This window comes from Gigantopelta aegis, unplaced genomic scaffold (genome assembly GCF_016097555.1).
Source record: "Gigantopelta aegis isolate Gae_Host unplaced genomic scaffold, Gae_host_genome ctg2937_pilon_pilon, whole genome shotgun sequence".
Lineage (NCBI taxonomy): Eukaryota > Metazoa > Mollusca > Gastropoda > Neomphalida > Peltospiridae > Gigantopelta > Gigantopelta aegis.
The window spans coordinates 29,648-53,040 of NW_024533103.1; the positions used below are offsets into that span (position 1 = coordinate 29,648).

The 23,393-nt window shown below is 34.2% G+C and overlaps 2 pseudogenes; both read right to left on the reverse strand.

The window, feature by feature from the left end:
* Positions 1-7,571: 7,571 nt before the first annotated feature.
* LOC121391764 lies at positions 7,572-9,988 on the reverse strand (annotated as a pseudogene).
* Positions 9,989-13,064: 3,076 nt separating this feature from the next.
* Positions 13,065-23,082, reverse strand: LOC121391763 (annotated as a pseudogene).
* Between the last annotated feature and the right edge of the window lie 311 nt (positions 23,083-23,393).

Below are 23,393 nucleotides of genomic sequence, written 5' to 3' on the forward strand. Positions count from 1 at the left end.
GATTATATATAGAACCTTTAAATATTTTCCATAGTTCAAGTTGTATTAATGTTTGAAATGAGATGTTAACAATTTCAGTGACTTCTTCCTTTATTAATCTTTCACATAGCTCTCGTAATATTGACATTATCGTAACACTCTCAGATAATGGTCCTAGCTGTTATAATGAAAAGGGGTGTGGACAAAAGACACAATAATACTAATATTACCTTAATCCACATAATAGCTCCATTTATAAATGTTTTGTTTAATTGTTGTCTAGTTATGTCATCGTCAATATTACTTATAACAGACTTGTAAATCTCTGTTATAACTGACCATTGATCAAAACAATATTTAGATTGTATCAGAAGAAACATCAATGCTTCTAACTGTAAATGTAATACAGTAGTCGTGTCCAGTATTGATAGATATGTCGAAGTGGCCTAATACATAATGACAATAGTTCAATAAATATAGTGTTACTTTGTCAATAAGTCCAGTAGATGATTGAAGCGGGGCTATTTTTTGCAGTAGAGCCAAACGTTTGTCATTATCGCTAAAACAACAAGAGACATGTGATAATCATATGATCGGTGTTGTTGTCACATGATATCACAGACCTGGTGGTGTCTAAAATGTGAATATATGCTTCAATAGCTTCTAATTTTTCTTCTTTCTCATGAGCTGGATGTTTATCATAAAAATCAGCTAAGCCCTAAAGATATATATATATATATATATAATGTTAAACATCACATGTAATACCTTCCATGCTAACCGATCATTTGAATTGCTCTCTATAGCTTTCTTATAATGATTTCTTGCTTCTTCTTTCTGTCCTAGTTGAAGTTGAGCTTTTCCAGCAATCACATGAGCTAATAATGTCGATCATCAACCCAAAACACAGCCTGTCCAGTAGACAAGATAAATGTGATGTATGACATCATTCTTACCTCACAGTGTTTGATTGCTCCCTGATAATCCTGTTTATCAAGAGCAGTCCTTGCTGCTTTGACTAATAACTTCAATTCTTTAGCAGCCATTTTATTATTAAGTGGATCATGAATCTCATTATATTATAATAATTTATTATAATTATTTATAATAATATTATTATTATAGTATATAGTCCCGTTCCAATAGTGTACTTTTAACTGTTCTCAGTTGCTTAGACATTTTCCTTAAATTTGCATGGATGGGTCCAGCCTAACATTCTATATTTACATTTTAAGACTGACCAGTTCTATTCATTCACATTTCTTCCCAGTAATTTAATTAGATTTTTAAAAAACAAAAATATGTAAATAGATTATCAAAAAAACAAAAAAAACCCTTGTGTGTTGCCCAAACGATTCCTACTCGCTCACCCACTCAGGCTTCCACTTAGGCTCCAGGATTCCCTGCTATTGCTAGCTGGGACCGCCACCTGGCTTGGTAACCCTCGTCTTCGCGAGGTAATCCTGGCTGGAGCGTCGCCCTAACTTAAAACCAGCCGTACGGGATTCCAGCTCTTAGGAATGTCGCATTCAGGAACCGGAACCACAAATACACCAGCCTCGTCTCGTTTAAAGGGAGACTACCAGCCCTATCCTAGTCGGCCTTTCGGATACTCCGTAGAGTATGCTGGTAACCATCTCAGAGGTCTGATGCATTGCAGAACGCTGGCCCACAACACACTGGCACTCATGACTGTTTCAGTTTCCTTTTATATGTACGTCAGATTTTACCTTCATGCTCTTGTGGGGCGCGCCGATCAGCGCTATGAATCTCATTAACGATGGCTTTGAATCGACGGAGTAAGAATGAATTAAAACTATTTTTTTAAAGGTCAGGAATAAAATTAGTCTTATTTAAACAATGCTAATCCTATTAATTTTTTTATCATTCTTATATTAAGCCTCTAACAATTCAAATTTTTTACACTATATCAAATGCTAACCTATCACATTCAAAATAGTTTTAAAAGGACACATTATAAACATCATCTAACTTCTACTTTTTTATGAAGTTAGCTATATATATCCTTGTTAAGTGACATTATTATTGCTGCTCTAAAATGTTGCGTCTCATATTTAAAAATATTTATATAATGGCCTTTGTTCTACTAATAAATGTACATGTAAATTAAAGAATCTGTTTAGATTTTTTTACAAACTTTAACATCATTTCGGACACAAACAATTACCCTACTTAACAAGGACCTATATAGCTAACTTCATAAAAAAATTTGAAGTGATTTCACTACCTATCATCTTAGGCCATTTTTTAGCTCAATACCATGGACCAAAGGTTAAAATTGAGAATTTGGTCCATGGCACCAAATTGCTTAAAATTTTTTGTGGAGTTAGCTATATAGGTCCTTGTTAAGTGACATTATTATTACTGCTCTAAAATGTTTGTGTTTCATATTTAAAAAATATTTATATAATGGCCTTTGATTCCTCAAATTAATTTTCTAATTTTTTATGGATGGAATACACTTTGTTCTGGTTTGTAGCAACACTACATAGCAATTTAAGTAAAACCTACAAATAATGTACAAGTTACTACTCATTTTCTTTCTCCATCACTGCTACTTGAACTAGGAGTAGTTGATGATAACAGTTTGTCAATTTGTGACTGACTATAAAGTTGTCAGTTTTCTTCTAGTTGAATTTGTCTTAGTTCAAAAGCTTTTTTGGCCCTCAATAACCTGCTGTAACACCACTTATTGAAAATATGCAACTTCTCCTTACATGAGAGAATGCAATAAAAACTTAAAAGAAGGGGGTTAAAATTAGGATAACTTTCTCCGACTAATGCTGTCCTTCAATTCTTTAGCAGCATTTTATTATTGAGTGGGTCATGAATCTTATTATATTATATAGTCCCATTTCAATAGAGTACTTTTTACTGATTGTATATAACTGTTCTCATCCAAAGATACATCCACACATATAGTCCAGTGGTTCTCCTGTGACATCATATGTTGTAAACATTGGTATAATGCCTCACCCATTGTTTGAACTTCAGGAGGTGTGCTCTGAAATTGTGAACCTCATCCATGTAATGTAGAAAGGATTAAAATTATACCTCGTCTTTTAGACTTGTAGATGATAAAAGAGTTAGTAATTTAGTTGAGCAGTGTTCAGGAAATAACTAATAAATATATAAAATATAATTATTTTAATCATATAACTTTTTACCAGTTTTTGTTGTAGTAATGGAAGGTACATGTACAATATAGGTGTCATCATTATTACAAAGTATTAATGTAGCAGGTCTAATAATTATATAACAATGTAAAAAAATGATACATTAATAACAACTAACCGAAAATAATGTGAACATTTTGGGCTTACTATAATACATTATAATAACTATAGTTTATGATATTAGTTATAAATACCTCCTGGTGACTTCTTAATACATACTTTACATAAACAATATACTCCATTGTTGTCCTATATAATAAAGTACATTAACAATGTTATCATATTAACAGCATATTTGTATATTGCCAAAGTATTATTATCATTGTAATCATTACCATAGCAACATTACCACAGTAACGGTTACCATAGACATGGCCCAAAGGACCCATTAAAGTTACATGATGTTAGAGCATGTTCTCTTAAACCATTTTGAAAGTGGTAGTTTATCACATGATCTAGCACTCATTAACTGCATTACTGGTTTTATTCATAGCCTTTAAAAATATAGTATTAGTATTTGGTATTTAAATAGTCTATTAAGTTCACTGATACTGATAATCATATTCATAAGTAGAGCTAATGAGTTCATGACTGCAAACCAAACAAAATCTGCAGTAGATATAATCTGCAGTGTGTGTGCCTGCTCAAGTTCAATCACCCCAGAATTAAGTTTTTATAATCCCAATATAATAAAAGTCATAAACCTTTTATATCCCCAAATAGTACATTAACCCTTTATATTCAATATAATACGTTACTTACTTGTACTATAGGTCTAGTACACAATGAACATCCAATATAAACAGCTTTAGTTAATGTTGATAACTACAATAGAATATAATCACTTCATCATAGAATTATTGATTTACTAGTTCATGATGATTTATCAAGGACTTTATTACAGGAGAGAGATGTAATAAGTCATCAGAGTCCATAATAAAAACTAATAGTTAATAAATAGTTATAATATAATAATATGAGATTACCTCAAATCATCTGCTTTAGCAGTCACACAATAACGACCTGACCTTTTGACCTCTCTCAATTCCTTGATACTTACATTAACCATGCCCATTAATTCTTTGTCAGTAAAACTTGTAAATCTCTACATAGGTAATGAGATAGGTGTGGTCAAACATGACATCATTACTTGGTGTATATCTTTAGCTAGTAAGTTGTCATTTTTGAAGACACTCAAATCGTGTTCTAGTGGTCGTTTGTAAACAATAACAACCTCAAATAATAGTAAATTAGGAAGTAATTACTTGGAGCTTACCAGCTTGAGTACCCTCAGGCAATACTCTTACATAATATACTTCCCAAACAGCTCCTACCCCCCAACTTTAATTGGTTGATCCAAGCATTATTTCCAACACTAACACAATATACAAATTACAATATAATGTAAGTATATATAGTTACATTGATAGCAAGATTTCAGTATATATGTCATCACTGAATAATACCACTATAATATTATAATTAATTTAATGATGTCATATAGCAGGGGTATACCTTTATCACAGATAAAATTGATCAGTTTTTCCTCTAAAATGAATTGTAATGTCAGCACAAAAATTGTGAGATGACATGAAATACACTTTATCTATTGAAACATAATATAGGAGCTGAGGGGTTAAATATACTTTACGTTCAGTTTTTGATCTTTGAAATAAATAGAAATGATCACATTTAGCCCAGTTTAAAAATATCTTGAAACATTGCTCTGGTAACTTATCTTGTACTAGAAAGAGAACAATTAAAAACCAATATAACATTTATATTACTTTTTGTAGGGACATTCTTTGGTTGATGAAGATTCAATAATCTAGAAGACAAAGTTGTATGACCAACTATCTCCTTATTCCACTTCTTTAAACACACATCTAATACATTATTCATTAATAGTTGCTATGACAACATCTTACTAGACAATAGAATGATGTCACCAGCTGATAATCTCTCTGACCACTCTGATGTTTCTCGCCATAACGTCAGCTTAAACTGAGGACAAGTGGGATCTGCTACTAAAAGTGATGCCATAGCAACTGTCTTCCCAATCTATAGAGGTCTAAATGGATAAATAGCATTGATCCATTTTACCTGGTATCCTTTCTTGATTACAACTTCAACTATAGGATTAACTAAAGAGACTTATACTAAACAGAGAACATGTGTAGCTCACCTTGAATCACTAATACAAGAACAGAGACCAATTTATTGACTTTAGTACATTCATTAAGACATATGCATTTTGGAGGAGGATAATATAGTGTTTTCCCCTTTCATTATTGATGATGATTGAATACTAATTTGGGGCTCCAAATGAGGAGCAGAAACTTTTTCTCTCATCTCCATGGCAACTAGCTGTTAATTTATTCTGTTTCTTTTCAGGTGAGTCAAATAATGGAGGGTGTGATTGGTTGACAGTATGTCATGTGATCTGATTGATAAATCATGTGATGCATCTGCCTGATTCTTATCAGTGTCATCAAAACCAAAGACAGAGGTTAGATAACGAGGCAATGAAGACTGTATTTCGCAGTCAGTCTCTAATTCTATTGAAAAAGATTTAGTCACAGGATATGAAAATAGGAGAAAATAAAATTTTTACTCACCCTGTGTCGTGATATGGATTATATTGCTATCTTGTTCAAGTATATAGCTTGCTTCATCAAGTTTCAGTTTCTTAGCAACTGGTTCTTCAGACATTCCCAGCTGTTTACAACTTCCACGTGGGCTATAGTAAGTATACGGAGCACAGTTTATTCTCCATTATTATTTCCATACAAATTTCATAACGTTTCCGTATACTTTCCGCAAAAGAATACGGGCGTGGTCAAGTCAGTCTACTAACAATGTCATCTGCTCCTTTTAATTCCAAGGTGGAGATGGTACCATTGGCTCGCAGGACATCGAATAAGAGCTTGGTAAAGCCCTCTTCTCATTAGAATTTACTTGCAATGATGTTTTCTAGGACCCTGACTGGAACAGCTTGGTTGGGCGGGGCTGCTGTGGCCTTAGTCTTTCTAACTGACTGGCAGTTGTAATAGGTCGTATACCTTATGTAAGAGGTAAATTTCCACCTCCTGTTATTATGGATGAATCTGACGAAGGAACAGAAAATACTGAAGATTAATATTAGGGAACTATGATAAGAGTGAACTCCTTTAATATTCTTTCATTAATGAGAACTTAACTCTTTAGAGGCACATATATCATAACTAGAGATATAATCAATGTCCAATAATGTATAATTAACAAATGCCTTTGTTAAGTGGGTGTGGTTATCTCAAAGATGAATAATGGCTGCTCAAGATAGTGAACATAATCAAGAGACAAGTCATGAAGCTATTGAACGAGTTAATTTGAGGAAACCCTCTTCATTACTGAAGCTGGTATGATAATATATTTCAATTCACTATGGATGCACAATACATCATCTAGGACTGAGATTACGATTGAATGAGGTTTCCATAGCAACAGCCCTTCAATATTACCATATTTTTCATTTAAATATGGAATCACCTCAAGAATATGATGATCATGTAACTAAGAACACAATAGTATTAAAATCTACTTTTAATGTTCTTTAGTTGGTTGCTATGGCAACACTAAATCTTGCTGCTAAAGCACAAGATTCATCACTTAGATTGAGTGATTTAGTCAACACATGTTACAGGTTAATAGATCGTTATGTTCTAATTATTAAGGGACTGTCTTTATAGATGTCTTCATAAAACAGTCCTACACTTGACGTATGTGACTTATATTGGCAATTAAAGGACAGTGTAGCACGTATGGAACTGGTATTGTTACGTGCACTACAGTTTAAACTACAAATGGAATTACCTCATAAAGTAAGGTCCTCAAAGGGTTAATAATTTAACATTTCTGACAGTATCTTTTACACCACTTGTTAGCTCTGTCTAACTGGGTTGATACTGTTAAATGGAAGGTAGCCATGTTGTAATAATGTCCTGGTCACTTTTACAAGATTCATTTCATACTCATCTTAATCTCACACATCCTCCTATTGTCATGGCAACAGCTGTCCTTTATCTTGCTATACATTGTTGCAAATTGAAAATACCCTCTGAGGGAGCTCGTAAACAGTGGTGGGAGGTGGGTGTGGCTTAATGGCTACATAGTTGTTTGTTTTTTGTACCAGGTATTGTCTCCAAATGTTGATGAAGGGACACTACAATCATATCACAAACATTGATGGCAGTATATACCTTAAAAGATAATTGTATTGAACCTGATGAGTCAAGCTCATCTTAACTTATACTATATGTTCTCTGTTTTTGTTTGATCCATATCATGTGATAATCATGTGATCACAATAATGAACTTGATTTGTATGAATATTATTAATCACAGTTGACAGAAGAATTATGCATAATATATAAGATTGCTTTTCTTTTTAGCTTGGACCTCCATTATGCCTAATAATAATGCAATGACATCATCCTTCTGTTACTATTTATAGACAAACCTTCCATGTAATCTTCATGAGCCAGTTTCACCTGACCCTCTTCTCAATGCTATCATTCCCTGAATATAAGTACATTACAATATACTTTATTATTTGATACTAACAGCTTCAATACAAACTGCTTTGCATTGGGCTCCATTAAAGTCCTCAGTACATCGAGCTAATTCTTCATAGTTGACGTCAGGACTAACATTCATTTTACGAGAATGTATTCTCATGATATGAGCACGAGCCTCTTCATTTGGAAGTGGAAACTCAATCTTTCTGTCAAGACGACCTGAAATGACGTCATCATTATTAATATATATATATTTACTTATTCTTTTTTTAGCTACAAACTATTCATCCATTTACTAGCTATTTATCCATCAAACTAACCTGATCTTAATAGAGCTGGATCTAATGTATCAACTCTATTAGTAGCTGCTATTACCTAGATAATTAATAGGTGGAGTCTCAAAGAAACCCCACCCATATTAGTATACCTTAACTTCACTATTAGAACTAAACCCGTCCAACTGATTTAATAATTCTAACATTGTTCGTTGGACCTCTCTGTCTCCTTCTTTCTCACTAGCAAAACGCTAAGAAAAAAATATCACTTAACAACATTATTTTTATATACTACCTTTGTTCCTATAGCATCTAATTCATCAATAAATATAATTGCAGGGGATTTCTCTTTGGCTAGTGCAAAAGCATCTTGTACCATCTTAGCTCCATCACCAATAAACATCTATAATAATACAATATAATTAATTAAATATGTAATTAACAAGGGAACATGTGATATCACCTGTACTAATTGAGGACCACTAATTTGAGGAAAGTAGCCTAGAGAAAGAGAGAGAGAGAGTGAGAGTGAGAGAGAGAGAGAGAGAGAGAGAGAGAGAGAGAGAGAGAGAGAGAGAGAGAGAGAGAGAGAGAGAAAGAGAAGAGAGAGAGAGAGAGAGAGAGATGAGAGAGAGAGAGAGAGAGAGAGAGAAGAGAGAGAGAGAGAGAGAGAGAGAGAAGAGAGAGAGAGAGAGAGAGAGAGAGAGAGAGAGAGAGAGAGAGAAGAGAGAGAGAGAGAGAGAGAGAGAGGTACATAACGATAAACCCAGGCTCACTTACTTTAGTCTGAGCAGCACATGCTCTAGCTAATAATGTCTTACCAGTACCAGGTGCACCATATAATAATACACCTACACAAAACAATTAGCCACACCCAGTTATAAATAAATCTATATCACCTTTTGGTGGCTGTATTCCAATATTCTCAAACTTCTCTTTGTGAGTCATTGGTAAGACAATGGCCTCCACTAACTAAAACAATTGTTCAATATATACTAATTAAGGACACACCCACCTCTTCTATCTGTTTATCTAGTCCTCCGATATCACTATATGTCTCTGTGGGTTTTCTCGTCAACTTCCATTGCCTTTACACGAGAGTCATATCTATCATAAATTAGTGGGTGTGGCTAAATGTAGGAGGTGTGACACTTACTCTGGAGGTAATGTGTCTAATATGAGATAAGAATCCTTATTGACACCCTAAATTAAAGAGGGTGAATAACTAGGAGGTGGAGCTAGATGATATCACTACTTACCACTAGATCTCCAGGTTTCAATTTTTCAGGATCAACTAGTCCAATAACAGGTAAGAAATATGTCTATAACACACAGTAGGTTAATAGTTTAATGAAGTGATATTACTTGTCTTGTTGATGTCTTAATTACAGCAGATTTACCCTTTCTTTGCGCATCTAGATCCATATGTCCACCATCTTCTTCGGCCTTTAATAAGAGGGTGTGGTTTGATAATGGTATATTGTAATAATATGTATGTACCTGCTCTTGTGGTCAATATCTAAAAGCTAAATGGACATATATTTGTTGAAAATGGATAAATAATAATCAGAATACACATACCTCAACTACATTAGATACCAAATATGGTAATACCTTAAAAAACTTTAATTTTCTCTGAGTTTTCCTATAATTAAACTATTTAATGAACTCAAATAATTAATTATAATAACCTTGATTTTTTCCTTCATAGTTTGTTGTTCATGACTTATTCGAGCTGTCTCACTTTTCATAATCTACAAGAGTATAAAGACACTCAACAAGGAAAACCACACCTACTTTAATATCGTTATCAAGGAGTCGAGTTCGGCTCTCAATTTCTTGAGTTGACATTCGTAGGATGTCATCTCCTATAGCAACCTGCAGTAAAGTAATAAGAGACACATACACAGTCCAATAAATAATAGTATTGATTCTTTACTTGTGCTGCTTCCCAAATAGCATTGTCTTCAAGAGTGGCCATCTTGGATGATCAACTTTTCCTTGAAATTTATTCTGCCTAACCTATACTAATAATTAAAACATTTACGGTATACAAGTAAGAGGACCCCCCACATAGTTAATGAGATTACTTCCTAGGTTACAGCTGTATTATTGCTATGCAGTACAAAACTGAGATTAAAATATTTTTTCTGTAAGTACTTATATAATATATATTTATTTATTTTTGATCTACAGTAGGTAGAAACTAAGATTTATAAAGTGGCAATGGAGAGTCCATCGTTCACCAACTAGCATGATGCTGTCCAAGTTGCTTGCTGCAGTTCTCTGTCTCATTATTCTACACAAAATATCACCTTGGGGTCACAGAGAGATGCTCTCTAAACACAAAGCCCAGTGGTACCAATAATACTAAATATATTCCTCTAACAAAGTAGGCATATAAAGTGTTTACAATTTGAAGGACACATCAAAGCCACCAGCTTCTTTAGCGACAAATCCAGTGATTCCAAAGCTTTTGACAAGAGCAATAACAACTAATGAAATAAACATTCAATTTTGTCCTCATCAAATCACTCCATCTTCAAGCTATTAAAGATTACAAATGTTGCTATACATATCCTTCAATGCAGAGGAGAGCTTGGTCTGCAGGTAGACGACCTAGTTGTGCAGACAATATGATTTCAATAAGCATGCCTCATATTTTCACCAACTGTTAGACCAAAAAAAATGATTGTCTTGGGTGATTACTGTGGTCACAGCAACTCCCAAATGTAAAAGAGAAAGCAATGAATTGACAAAAAGAAACTCAAGCACTTTAAAATATCCTTTACTTCGAACAAAGCCAATAACTGGAGGAGAGATACAAGATCTCTCATTGAAAATGCGTTTGGTGTCTCAAACCATTTACCTTCATTTCTTGTACAACCCAGTAAATCAATTGACTTTAGTAAGAAACATACCTTTCTACCCAAAAGAGAAGAGTTCATATTAATGAAGAAAAAAAAAGAACAGCACAGCAAATTATTAAGTAGTCCAAGAGTATTGCAAATTAGAACCTCTAAACGAACAGAACTCCGTCTTCAAAACCCAGATACCAGAGAAATCCAAAGTTTCACATACAACTATATGACTTATTGTCAAAAGAGAATCACAGAGTCCAAACCAAAAACTAGGAGCATTCCATCATCATCCCTCTCAGGGCTCCTCTGGTAAAATTCTATCTTCTAAATCAATAATTACTATCTCTAGTCCATGGAGAAATGATTCAAATAAAACTGTAAAATAATAAAAATATTTATTTAAGATCTCTCTCTGATAATTAGTTGTGTTGCTTTTCAGCAGATAAGGGTGATGGTAGTAGAGGACTTCCATTTGTTTCCCATGTCTCAATGCCTTGTCTGATAATAACTGAAAGCATCATCTTCAGAGCACTATATATTAATGAAATAAAATTAGAGAATTAGCACAGAATAATTTCATACATTATTCAGAAATTTATCAATTTGTTCTGCATTTTTGGCATCCATAAGATGTCTCCTATGATAGAGTATCATAGCAATAGCAGTATACAGTAGTACAAGACAGGAACCAGCTATTATTTTGTCCCAGAGACTAAAAAGAACATTAATAATTAATACATTGATTACAGAGACCCTCTCACATTTCTATCTCAGCTAGTGGAAGATCACTTACAAAACACCGTCTAAACCATCTGTGAAATTTGAAGTTGTACTACAAATTAAGTTTGACAAAAAATAGGACCTTTTCAATGGAATTACTGAGAAAGCATTTAGTCTCGATAAATGAAGGTATAATAGATTATCTCTTTGAGATAAAACTGCTCTCTACTTCCTGTAAACTAACACAAAATACATTACTTCTGCAACATTATTTCACTCACCCCTTGTATGCTCATCGTATTTTTAAATCATCTAAAACATTACAAAATCCCTACAAAAGTGAAATAAGCTTTCCATTTCGTTATCATACCATTCTAGAAATGGTCTAGCTACTGCACACAAGTCTTTATAAAGAGCGATATTATGTTTTATGTCAGCTAATTTGCTCCATTTGTAAACAGTACATAATATATACAATGCTCTCTGGAGTTGCTCCATTAGATGAGGGGAGAGGGTAGAAAGGGAGGCCTTGATTGACAGGATCCTAAAACCAGTAATGCTTGCTTTAAGTCTTTAAATTGTTGTGATTTTTGTTCCCTTATATAACTGTGTGTCTCCTTATCTTGATGACAAGGTTCTGATTCTAAAATAAAAGAAAAATTGATCATTGAGATCTAATAATTATGACTTACTAAGTACCAAGCTTCCAGATCAATGGACGATAAAGACTGGTAGACAATTCTTTATACAGAAGACTTTGAGTTTAGTTATATCTGAGATAGCAGATAATAGTTGTATACATGTACTAGCACACTACATTACCTATTATTTCTAATTTGAGGATATTTTCCAATGACTGATTACTTTTTTTTCATTTTCTCTGAACCCCAAACTTTCATAGTAGGTGCTCCTAAAGTTTTTACAACCACTTCATCACTGGTAGCCATGACAGCAACAATATCCAATGAATATTAATAATAAATTATATAGTACAGCCCATTATTTATTAAAATGTGCAGAAATTGTATAAAAGATATTTGTCCCGACAGAGTAAGTTAATAATAATAATTAATAATCATTAATTGCTTTAATTATCAGGGTAAGACCTGCCTCGAGAAGGGATCATATCTCATGAATTATGCTGGCTGTTCACAATGTCAATCACGTGATATTATTGTCATCACAGATCATGTGGAAGATAATACTGATGATAATGTAGACAGTTACATACAATCGTATGTTATGAATAACCCCTACAAATTAAGAATATAATTACTGTATAATAGATACATGTAGTGGGTGTGGTCATCTGATAGCAAGTCATCAGTATACATTCACAGTTGATGATGAATATCAGGTTAGTAGAACAGGTTCATATCACATGATATTATTGTCTATAGGAATATGCTATGGGGACTGTGATTTGTGTGGCCATGGAGAGGCAATGATTACTATACTTACCAGAATGATATTATTTTATTTTTGTTTTTCTCCTATTAATTCTAAGTTATAAATAGTGATCCTTCCATAAAAATCTGTACTAGAATGAAATATGAGTTTATTAAATGTACAGGGTCTGCCATTTGCTATGGAAAATGGTCTAACATGTAGTAAGTTAGGAGATGATGAAAGTGCACACGGTACATTACTGTCACATGATCAAACATAGTTGTCATTGTGATTTAAATGTTATTTGGATACTTGCAAAGAATTAGAATCTTCAGGATAAAAATGTGCTACCTGAGTCAATTCATCTCCTGCTAGTAACACACAATCCTGACCAGCAAAACCACCTTGAAATCTTACGTGTAATTCTGTCACTAAAACAGGTTCTGTGAACTCAAAAGAGACAAAAACTGTGGTAACCCCTATCATTAATAAAGTTATTATACATTTCTTAAGTTGGTCAAACATTACCTGGTCAGAGTTCCAACACGTCTCACTTTCTCCATCAAACATAAATTTTTTCCCAAATTGACGAACATCTCTGTTTAAAGTAGAACTTAACTCTAACAAGAAAGACAACTATCAAATCAAATCTTTTAAAATGCACTGACTTTGCTTGAAAGTTCTGGAGTAATTCCATAATAACTTTATTCAGCTACACCTACTTAACTTCTGCAAGGTGTAATATTGAAATGTTATTCACTTAATTAGAAATCATTAGACCGCACATAACAGTGAAGTTAGGGCAGGACCACAGTGGTGACAAGGAGTGAGGTCCCCCACACATAGTTGATTGGTGCTTCCTGTAATGGTGAGTATAATAAATACAATAAGGAGATAATCAGTGAAGGGCAGACCTCATATGCTTGTCATTTTAGATTAACATATTTCAGTCATTCATTAAAAATTGTTATCCAACAATTTATTTTGCATTTATTTCTTAATAAAAATGTTCGATTCATCCCACATTTGAACATAAATTGTTTTTATTGCATATCACTAATAACCACATCTTTGACATTAGATTACAAGCCACACCCCTTCATTATGTCTCGTGCTCGAAGCAAGACTGTCGACTCGGCAGAAGTCAAAAAAAAAGGATACCACGACGATTGAATGAGAAGATAGCATTGATGAAGGGAAAGAACAAGCTCAATCAGAGGCTTTTGAACAAGCAATGAAAAGCATTTTTGAGGTATGGACAGACAGATAGATTGATAGATAGATACATCAATAATGGGATGGATGGATAAATCATAATGGATGAATAGATCAATAATGGATGAATGGATCAATAATGGATGGTATTAACATTAGAAGAGAAGTGTAGACAGACGGATGCCATTAAAGAAGATATACAAAATGTTTACATACTTAATAAACAAAGTTTACTTATACTTTTGTTTTCTTTGTATTATTATGTTATTATCTCACAATTTGTTCACAGATGCAACAAAGCTAGATTACATGGGGGAGGGGGCTCAATGCCTAGTCTACAAGCTATTTGACACTAACCAATCATTTCCTCCCATGCATTTCCAGTGGTAAGTAAGGTAGTGGTTGTTAGGTGGTTGCTAGGTGATTGCTGTAACTATGATGTTTCAAGGAACTATGATGTAATACAATAATTTGTATATTACAATAATTTAATTGGAATTGTTGCCATTTCATTAAGTGATATATCAATATTACCTTAGTTACTATGTCCTCTAATTACTGGTCTTTTGTTTTAGACAATGGATAGTTCTGGTTGTTTGACCACACCACCCCTGACACATAGGGATACTCGACCCCACAGTGGAGGGTCTGGTGGGACGATCTAGTGGAATTGAAAGAACCCAATCTATATTCCTTATTGTTACAGGAATGAGTCCTATATTAGGTATAGAAATGAGTCCTACATTAAATATAGGAGGTTAAAATCAGGAATGAGTTTAATATTAGGTATAGGAGTGAGGCCTATATTCAGTATAGGAATGAGTCCTACATTAAATATAGGAGGTTAAAATCAGGAATGAGTTTAATATTAGGTATAGGAGTGAGTCCTATATTCAGTATAGGAATGAGTCATATTTATCCTTAATTTATTGTTTACTGTGATACAAATCAAATCAATCTAAATTCCTTAAGATCTCCTAATAGTCCTCAATTTTTGGAATAGGTGTAGTTAATGGGTACTCCCCTTTCATTTATATGAGTATGACCCCTTTATTTTTTAGTGCTAATGAATGGTCTGAAGCTGACTTAGCCAGGTACAATTAATCCTTAATAAGTTATATATAAACATTCTTTCTTTAGACATAAATCAGACTCTGATTTACAGCAAAGTTTGTTAGATAATCCCTTCACTTTATCCAAGTGTGTTCTCCTCCGTCTGTTCCTGGTGCTCCACATGTACATATCTCATTACAATTTATCAGAACAACAGTTACCTTAATACAAACCAGTATGTTTATATTAGCAGTACCAAGGTGTGATAGGGTGTAGGTAGTGTCCCCCACCTTACTAGTGAACAAACTTCATAATCTATAGTTAGGGTTTGGGTTTGTGTACACAGAGATCCCTCCTGCTCATGAATTATTCATCAAATTTTCTAACAAAGGGACCTTTATTGGTAAAATGTGTGAACTAATTGAATACATTAAAAAACTTCCTTTATATTCAAGAGACAAGACGCTACATGCTATCATGTGCCTTTTTATATGACTGTTATTTGTATTTTACCATATGAGCTAACAAGAGGATATTCCTGATATCCTGATGTTGTTGATAATAATTGCAAATTTTTAATGACTCAATAGTTGCTCTTTTGGGATTATAAGTAAACATAGTTAATATATTCTCTTACATTAAGGACTAAATGAGGTAGTTTCTCTATTGAAGTGTCATCTAAATGTTTGTTTGTTTAAGAATTAACATTTTCCCTTATTTGTAACTCTGTATATTATGAAGTTTGTTTTTCTCTCGTCCCTCTCTCCCCCTTCAGTGACAACTAAAACGTCTGACATCACCATGTGGAGTGGGGTATGTTGTTAATATCACATTACTTCAATGCTAAAATATATTATATAGTACTTAATTGTAGTCTATTCATGTAATGTTAATTTTATTTACATAATCACTGATAAATTACAATACCAATATCCTTCATATTAAAAAGAAGGAAATTTGGTCTTGAAAAGTACAGAACAATGATTTTAGTTAGACAATTAAACAGGATATTATTGGTGGGGGCAATTGTCACATGTCTTATTTAGTATAAATTCTCATACTTTAGCCTCAAAGTCCAACAACAATAGGATCATCTGTCAGTGCTGCTTTATTAGGTAAGTAGTGGGTGTGGTTAATGATTGAGGACCACACTTCTTTTTCTGGCCACAGTCCTGACTATGGAGTCAGTGGATCAGATGTTAATTCAATGGGTGGGGCTTCGAGTCTTCCAGACTTGACCATGTTGAGTTTTCTTTCTGGGCTAGACATCCCTCTTGAAGATGACGACCCCACTCTTTTAACCTAATGTTAATTCTTTTTCATTATTCAGGACCTGGTCCCTCAAAACTAACACATTCCACTATGCAACCTTTACCACGTCATACTCCAAGTTCCTCCTAATGTTCTCTCCATTTAATATTATAAACATCACATAACGCTAACATGTCACAACCCACTTCTTCTCGATTGACTTCTCCTCCCATTACTCGAAGTCCAACAATGCCAGAATTTCGTGTTCATCAGCAGTATTCAGCTCCATTATTGCGTAAATTTAAACCTATTTTGTGCCTGCAGGTACAATCGGGGTCACCATGGGTTACCAACCAAGTGGTTATCCTTATCATCCTGAGCCATTTTTTTCATTTGGTCAGAAAGCTCCGCCAAACATCAGTCTTTCCCTCTCCCGCAAGAATATCATCACCCTAACTCTCTCTCTCTTCAAACCACGCCCCCTTCAGATAATACTTTATGTTACCTCCTTACATGACGTTACCTGGTCATCTTCCTTCAGTAAACCAGTAGATACATCAATGTTTACTAAATGGTGGAATGGTAATCAATCCAAACAACATAATATAACGTCTAATGTAAATTCTGGTTATACAAGTCTTCCTCCTATCTTGACCCAGGACTGTCGTATCAGAGCAGGCTCTACAGCAGAGAATGGCTTCTATGAACGTAATGCTCCACCCTTGAGGAGTACTCAGAGGAGAATTTGATCAAGATACTGAAAGAGGGTACCAAAACAGAAGAGGTACAACATAATCCTTTCATGGTAACATGTCAAATGCGAGTAGTGTCCCTTGTGTATATGTAGAACCAACTAATACTAACCTTGCATTACTGACCAACCTGACTCGCCTACTACTGGAACTGGTAGTCCGGTCAACATCTGCTAGCCACGCCTCTTCTCCTCCTCTTTCCCGTCCTTCATGGATTGACCAACCTCACTCAATGAATGACTATGTTTTTCATGAATGGCCTATGGATCCTTCAGTTAATGTTGATAAAAACTAAATTTGGGTCTCCGCTAAAGTCATCATAAATCATTACTGAATAAACAAATTACCAACTGATATGTAATGGACTTGTCTCCAAGTTCACAAGCTAAAGGTCATCAACTTTCATTACCTTCTATAGTTATGAATGATCTTATAGCAATGGGTGAGTCATTAGATAAACATATGGGGACTGGTGCCTTTTTACCAGCTGATTTTGAGATGGAAGAAGAAGTGATGCAATCATTGTTAAGAGACGATGGGTTTGTATCATTTGATGTTAGTATTGGACCTATTTTAGGTGATCCTCCTGATTTTATTCAACAAAAACTCAATTTTTAATTATATGTGTGTTTTGTTGTGTGTGTGTGCGTGTTTCTATCTGATATAATAATTATGTCTGTCATTTGGATTAATTATTTACTATTCGTTTGATAATTTTAGTTTTTTCATTTTCAAGTCATTTGTTCAACAGCTGTACCATCATCATAATATTATTGTTCGAATTTTTAGGGAAGCTACCAGAATTAAGTCTCAAGAAATAAATCCTTTAGTTTTGGTTTCAGCACGTGATCAATAGACATTTTCCCACTAAAATTATAACTTCCGTCGTTTCCCCCACGATAATTTTAATCAACGCGTATTCCCCTTTGATGCGGTTTTCCAGGAAACGCATGGAGCAGAGTATAAAACAAGCTATCTACTTGCAGTGTTTGTAGTGTTATTTAAATTAGAACTATGATCTATGACAGTGTCTGCTCTTAAGCAATTACCATGTATCATCAGTAATGTCAATAAAAGATCGAAGAGTATTTAGACAATTGTCCATCTCCGCGTAAGGAGATTTATCGACGGCGAACCAAACAACTTACGCCCTTCTACGGCCACCCTCTCCTCCTTAGAGGCAGGAGAGAGAAGCTGTCATTTGCAGTGGGAGCAGTGGTCGTCGGTTGTTCTGAGCCAGGACATTGGTAGGCAGCCGGAAGCGCGCGGCAGTCTAACTAGTTTCGGATCTCAAGAGAGTCTTCTTTGTTCCGAAGAGTCAGACGTGTTTTTTTTCAGCGACCATTATAACTCGGATGATGACGATGATGAAGACCACGACTGCTTTGGTGAGCAGTTAAGAATAGAGTCTAGTATATATATTTCATATAATATATTTGCACATAGATATGAGTTTTACAAAATACAAACAGGAGTGGCAAGAATGGACTATTTCCTCATCAGATATCCAACTCAATGAGAACTATTAACACCAGTGTAGTCGTGAGACTGTTGAAGGTAGGTTTGATATTTAATGCACCATTAACTGTTGTCCACTGTTCTATGAATGGTGGCTATTCAATTAAGTCTGTTCACTGCTTAATGTTCATTTTGAGTGCTGTTGGTTTGCAATTATATTAGTATCTTCTCAATCTCATTCAGTGGTGATGGCATGGAACAGTTTGGATACATCAACGTTCATCACAAAAACAAGAAGATATCCAATCTTTGCTCGTGAATCAATACCTTGTGCGTATTCGACATGAGAACATTCAACTGTTCATGGAGAGTGTGTCTAGATTTACCAGATGACAAGTTGGGGGATTGTCATGAGGTGAGTACAAAGAATCCGGTTTATAAATCATCTCCCCATATCCTTCCCTCACCCTCTATTTGCTCATGTGTTGTCTAGAAACAACCTCATAAGTGTCTCCCACATGTTTATGAGACATTGAGACATCTTAGACACTTGAAACATAACCTCCCACTTGCTTATTATATCTCCCTCTCTCTCCCATTAGTGAAGTCAAAGGAGACACCTTATATCACACATCTTCACAAGGCTGAGACACAACTTCACTGTACCTTCTAAAAACTTAAAATTCTGAGACAGATAAGTGAGTGGTAAATGCCATAATCTGCTGTAAAATTATATTAGGGAAAGCCCATTAGCTTTTTGTGTATATTTTGGGAGACTAAATGCGTGTACTTTTAGTTTGTTTGTGACTCTGAAATATCAACCAACAATATATTCAAACTGACCAACCTTCTGTCCCCGTTCATTATGCTACTATAGGGTATGGAAATATCTTCATGCTAAAGGCATACAACATGGATGTCTGAGTTCTAAACTAGTCAACAATCCACCATCGTGTGTGGCATCTCCCTCCCTCTCCTTCCAATCAGCAGCTACAGGTAATCTTGTTGTCGAGTATTAGTGATCATAGTTCTATCTAACAGTACAATCTTTAGCCTGCTGTTTTGCTGTTCTTAACCAGCTGTTTATCATGGCTATAATATGCTAATACACTCTATAGCTATCAAAACAGTTATCCAGTGTGGTTCCCATATGTTCACTTCCAACCACACTATTAAAAATGACTTTAGATGGCAGGAAAAAAACCTATTTTTAGCCAATACAAAATAGTAATGGTTATTAGGCTGGATTTTAGAATCTTAAATATTTATTATTGCCAAAAGTCCAGTTCTATTGGCATGGATCTGTGTTTATGTGTTTGTAGGAAACTCGATGGGTTTGATTTAATTTATTACCACCTGAAGAAGTTCGGGCTATCAGTCAACCTTCACAATCTAGGTTACTTACCGATTAAGCCTTCCAATTCATCCGATGTCGTTTGCCTTTGGCACACTAAACATTACGAAATAGTTACCATGGCAACACCTTTCAAGAACCAGTCACTCGTTGATCTTGTATGGAATGTTGGTAATGGTCGATGTCAACCATGTGACTCGGGTCCAAAAAGTCGGTCTTTAAATCGGTTATATCCGATGTTGGAACTCCAGAAACGGTCCTACATTTAAAGATATATTAACATCAGTACAAGACAATATGAATAATACTCAGAGATTTCATTCATCATATAGTAAATCTGTAACGACTGAACTATGGCTCAATGGAAAATAAATCAATAATGAAGTGAATCAAAAAAATGAAAGAATACCTTGTTGAGGAAAAGTGATCCCAATAGTATAAGCCTTCACAAAAACATATCGAAGGACACACTCGAATGTCATCTTGTAATTGTTAATTTGTAAACATGATCAGAGGAGGAAACAGAAACACATCCACCATTTCTGTTTTGTTCCCAATAAACAACACTTATCCCTTAGTTGGACGGTAAACCAACTTCATTCAGGCATTATAATTGGACTTCCCATGAAACTTATAATAGGAACAATAGTAGAATATTATCATAATACAATCTATAGTATATTATTTTTGTGTTTTTGAATGCGTTTTATTATCCATTTCAATTATGGATTATATCAAAATAATATTAAACATATATTAGCATTAATTGTTAAGCAATCTCTTCCATCAATAAACTTCCATCTGATAAAGAAATGGATTAACATATATGTCAGAGGATGGCCAGAGATGTCAATGGCATTATCCTGACTAATCCGTTTGGTGCTTGCAATAATAAAACAATAAATGACAAAAAAATTTTAAACCGTAACAGCAATTACATTATGAGTATAATAAATAACAAACGTATGAAGAAACAATACAAGTTAGCTCCATTAAAAAAAAGATACTTTGATATGGTAAAACCATGACAACCATCAATCTACCACCCTCAAAACCCTCAGTGTTTCAATAGCTATTTGGTTTTTCTTTCAGTTCGTGGTAACTTCGATATGGAGGAAGATCAATCCGATTGAAAATAGAGAGTAATAGATATCACAGTCAAGGGATGTTTGTCTGGTAGACTGATAAACAAACAGTATTCCCCTTTTTCGTTTGTTTTTGTTAAACAGCTGTCAATGTTACTTTTAGTAGTAGTTTTAGTTTTCTTTTTTTTTTTTTTTTTGTTAGTTTTAAAATAGTAATTCTATATTATGCTATTGTATAATTTGGTATTGAAGTTACAAATGATAATATTCAAATACAAATGAGATAATATTGCCATCCTGTGTTAGCACTAGGGAATAAATCAGTTAACTTACCAAGTGTGAGAGCGAGGTAAAAGCATCAGCATTACCTAGTTCTTTATGCAGAACCTTTGAGGACCCATTACTCCCTGAGTTGTGTCGTGTGTGTGAGAGAAAGAGAGAGAGAGAGAGAGAGAGAGAGAGAGACCGAGAGAGACTGGAGGAGAGAGAGAGAGAGAGAGAGAGAGTATGAGACATGCAAGATCATCTCTTTTATTATAATATCATTTTTATATAACATCAAAGTTGTGTTATGTCATCTCAGGGGACATTGTCATAATCTGTCTCCTTAATCATATCAAAGTCAACACTCTATGAACATTATCAATAAAAACTATTAACATACTACTACAGGAAATAAACTGAACTCTTCACAGAATATTGTAAAAGAATAATTGCTGTCATAAACAAACATACTATCACATTAAATGGTCATAGTCCATAACATTAAATGTAGATGTAGACATGTTATATGACAATCACGTCAAACAGTTCAAACATTTGCTAAAATTAGATGTACATCTACATATATGTATATGTACTAACAATCAGGCCAAATGATGTGGTTTTCAGAGAACTATGTTCCAAAGGGAAGTGAGCCGTCAGTATATTGGGAATAAAGAGGGAATGTTGGAAAATACTTGGAAATAATGGTTATCCAGTGATAGAAGAATGAGGTGGAACCTACACTGGGAGGAGAAAAACTATTAAACCAATATGATCTATCACAGTAGAGTCTATACAATGATCTAACCTAAGTAAGCTAATGACATCATTATATGGACATAGCTACCTCTAAGAGATCACTGGTGGTAAGTACTGATGTTTACTAGTCTAGAGTTCATTTCACTAGTCTAGACATTACATAACAATAGGCTATGTAGTCAGACCAATGATGTCATTACTAGCTCAATTAAAACAATCATAACTATATGGTTGCTACCCTTATGAACATCTGCACTTACCACAGCAATCCTAGCATAGTAGCTCTATACAAGTTAAAATCTGTACTTACCACAGATAGCTATTAGTAAGGTCTAGACTATAAACATACAGTACTTACCACAATGACCTAGGATAGCTACCATTTAGACCATTGAGCATCAATACCAATCCACAGAAAAGATAGCAAGCTCTAGAAATAGTGAACTTCTGTATTACCACAGTGCATGACCTAGTATGTACAATGACACAAATGTATCAATCATAGTTCTATAGTGACTATTAGGAAACACAGAATAATATTCCACAGACAATAATTAACAAACCAATGTACATATTTTACATGTATTATTGGGCTTGGACATGACCATAACTGTAATTCTGGTGAGAAAATGGGCCCTTTCCAAAGGTTGTTAGCAAAAGAGAGGGCTTTAATTAGATTCATTACTTTTATCTAACAATAGTTGGATGAATAGAATAGTGTGAATGGATTTAAAAGGGACAAAATGGACTGTACAATAGACACCACAACCGAATCCTCTTTTCTTTGTTATTTATTACCATTTAGCAGAGGTGACAAAGGTGGAGAGAAATAACACACACACAAATGGTAGGGTAAGGTCCACTAGTCAATCCTATGTTATTGTTACACGTACCTTGTAATTCAGCAAATCCATTCATAGGAACTTTTGATGTCCCTGTTACAAATTGTAATAAAGTGCACGACCTTCACTGTCATATTTTCAACAGCCTGTGTTAGATAGATAAATAAATGACATATAGATGGGCTGATGGATAGATAGAATGGATATATGGATGGACAATACCTTCCAAAACCAAAACATACATTATCATTAGCAGGTATCATTTTTGATAGATAGAGTGTTTCTTCCAATCCTCAATATTAATATCACCTAATCCACAACATCACATACTAAAAAAAAGAGGATATATTTCCCACCCTATTGTTCTGGAGATCACTACTTCA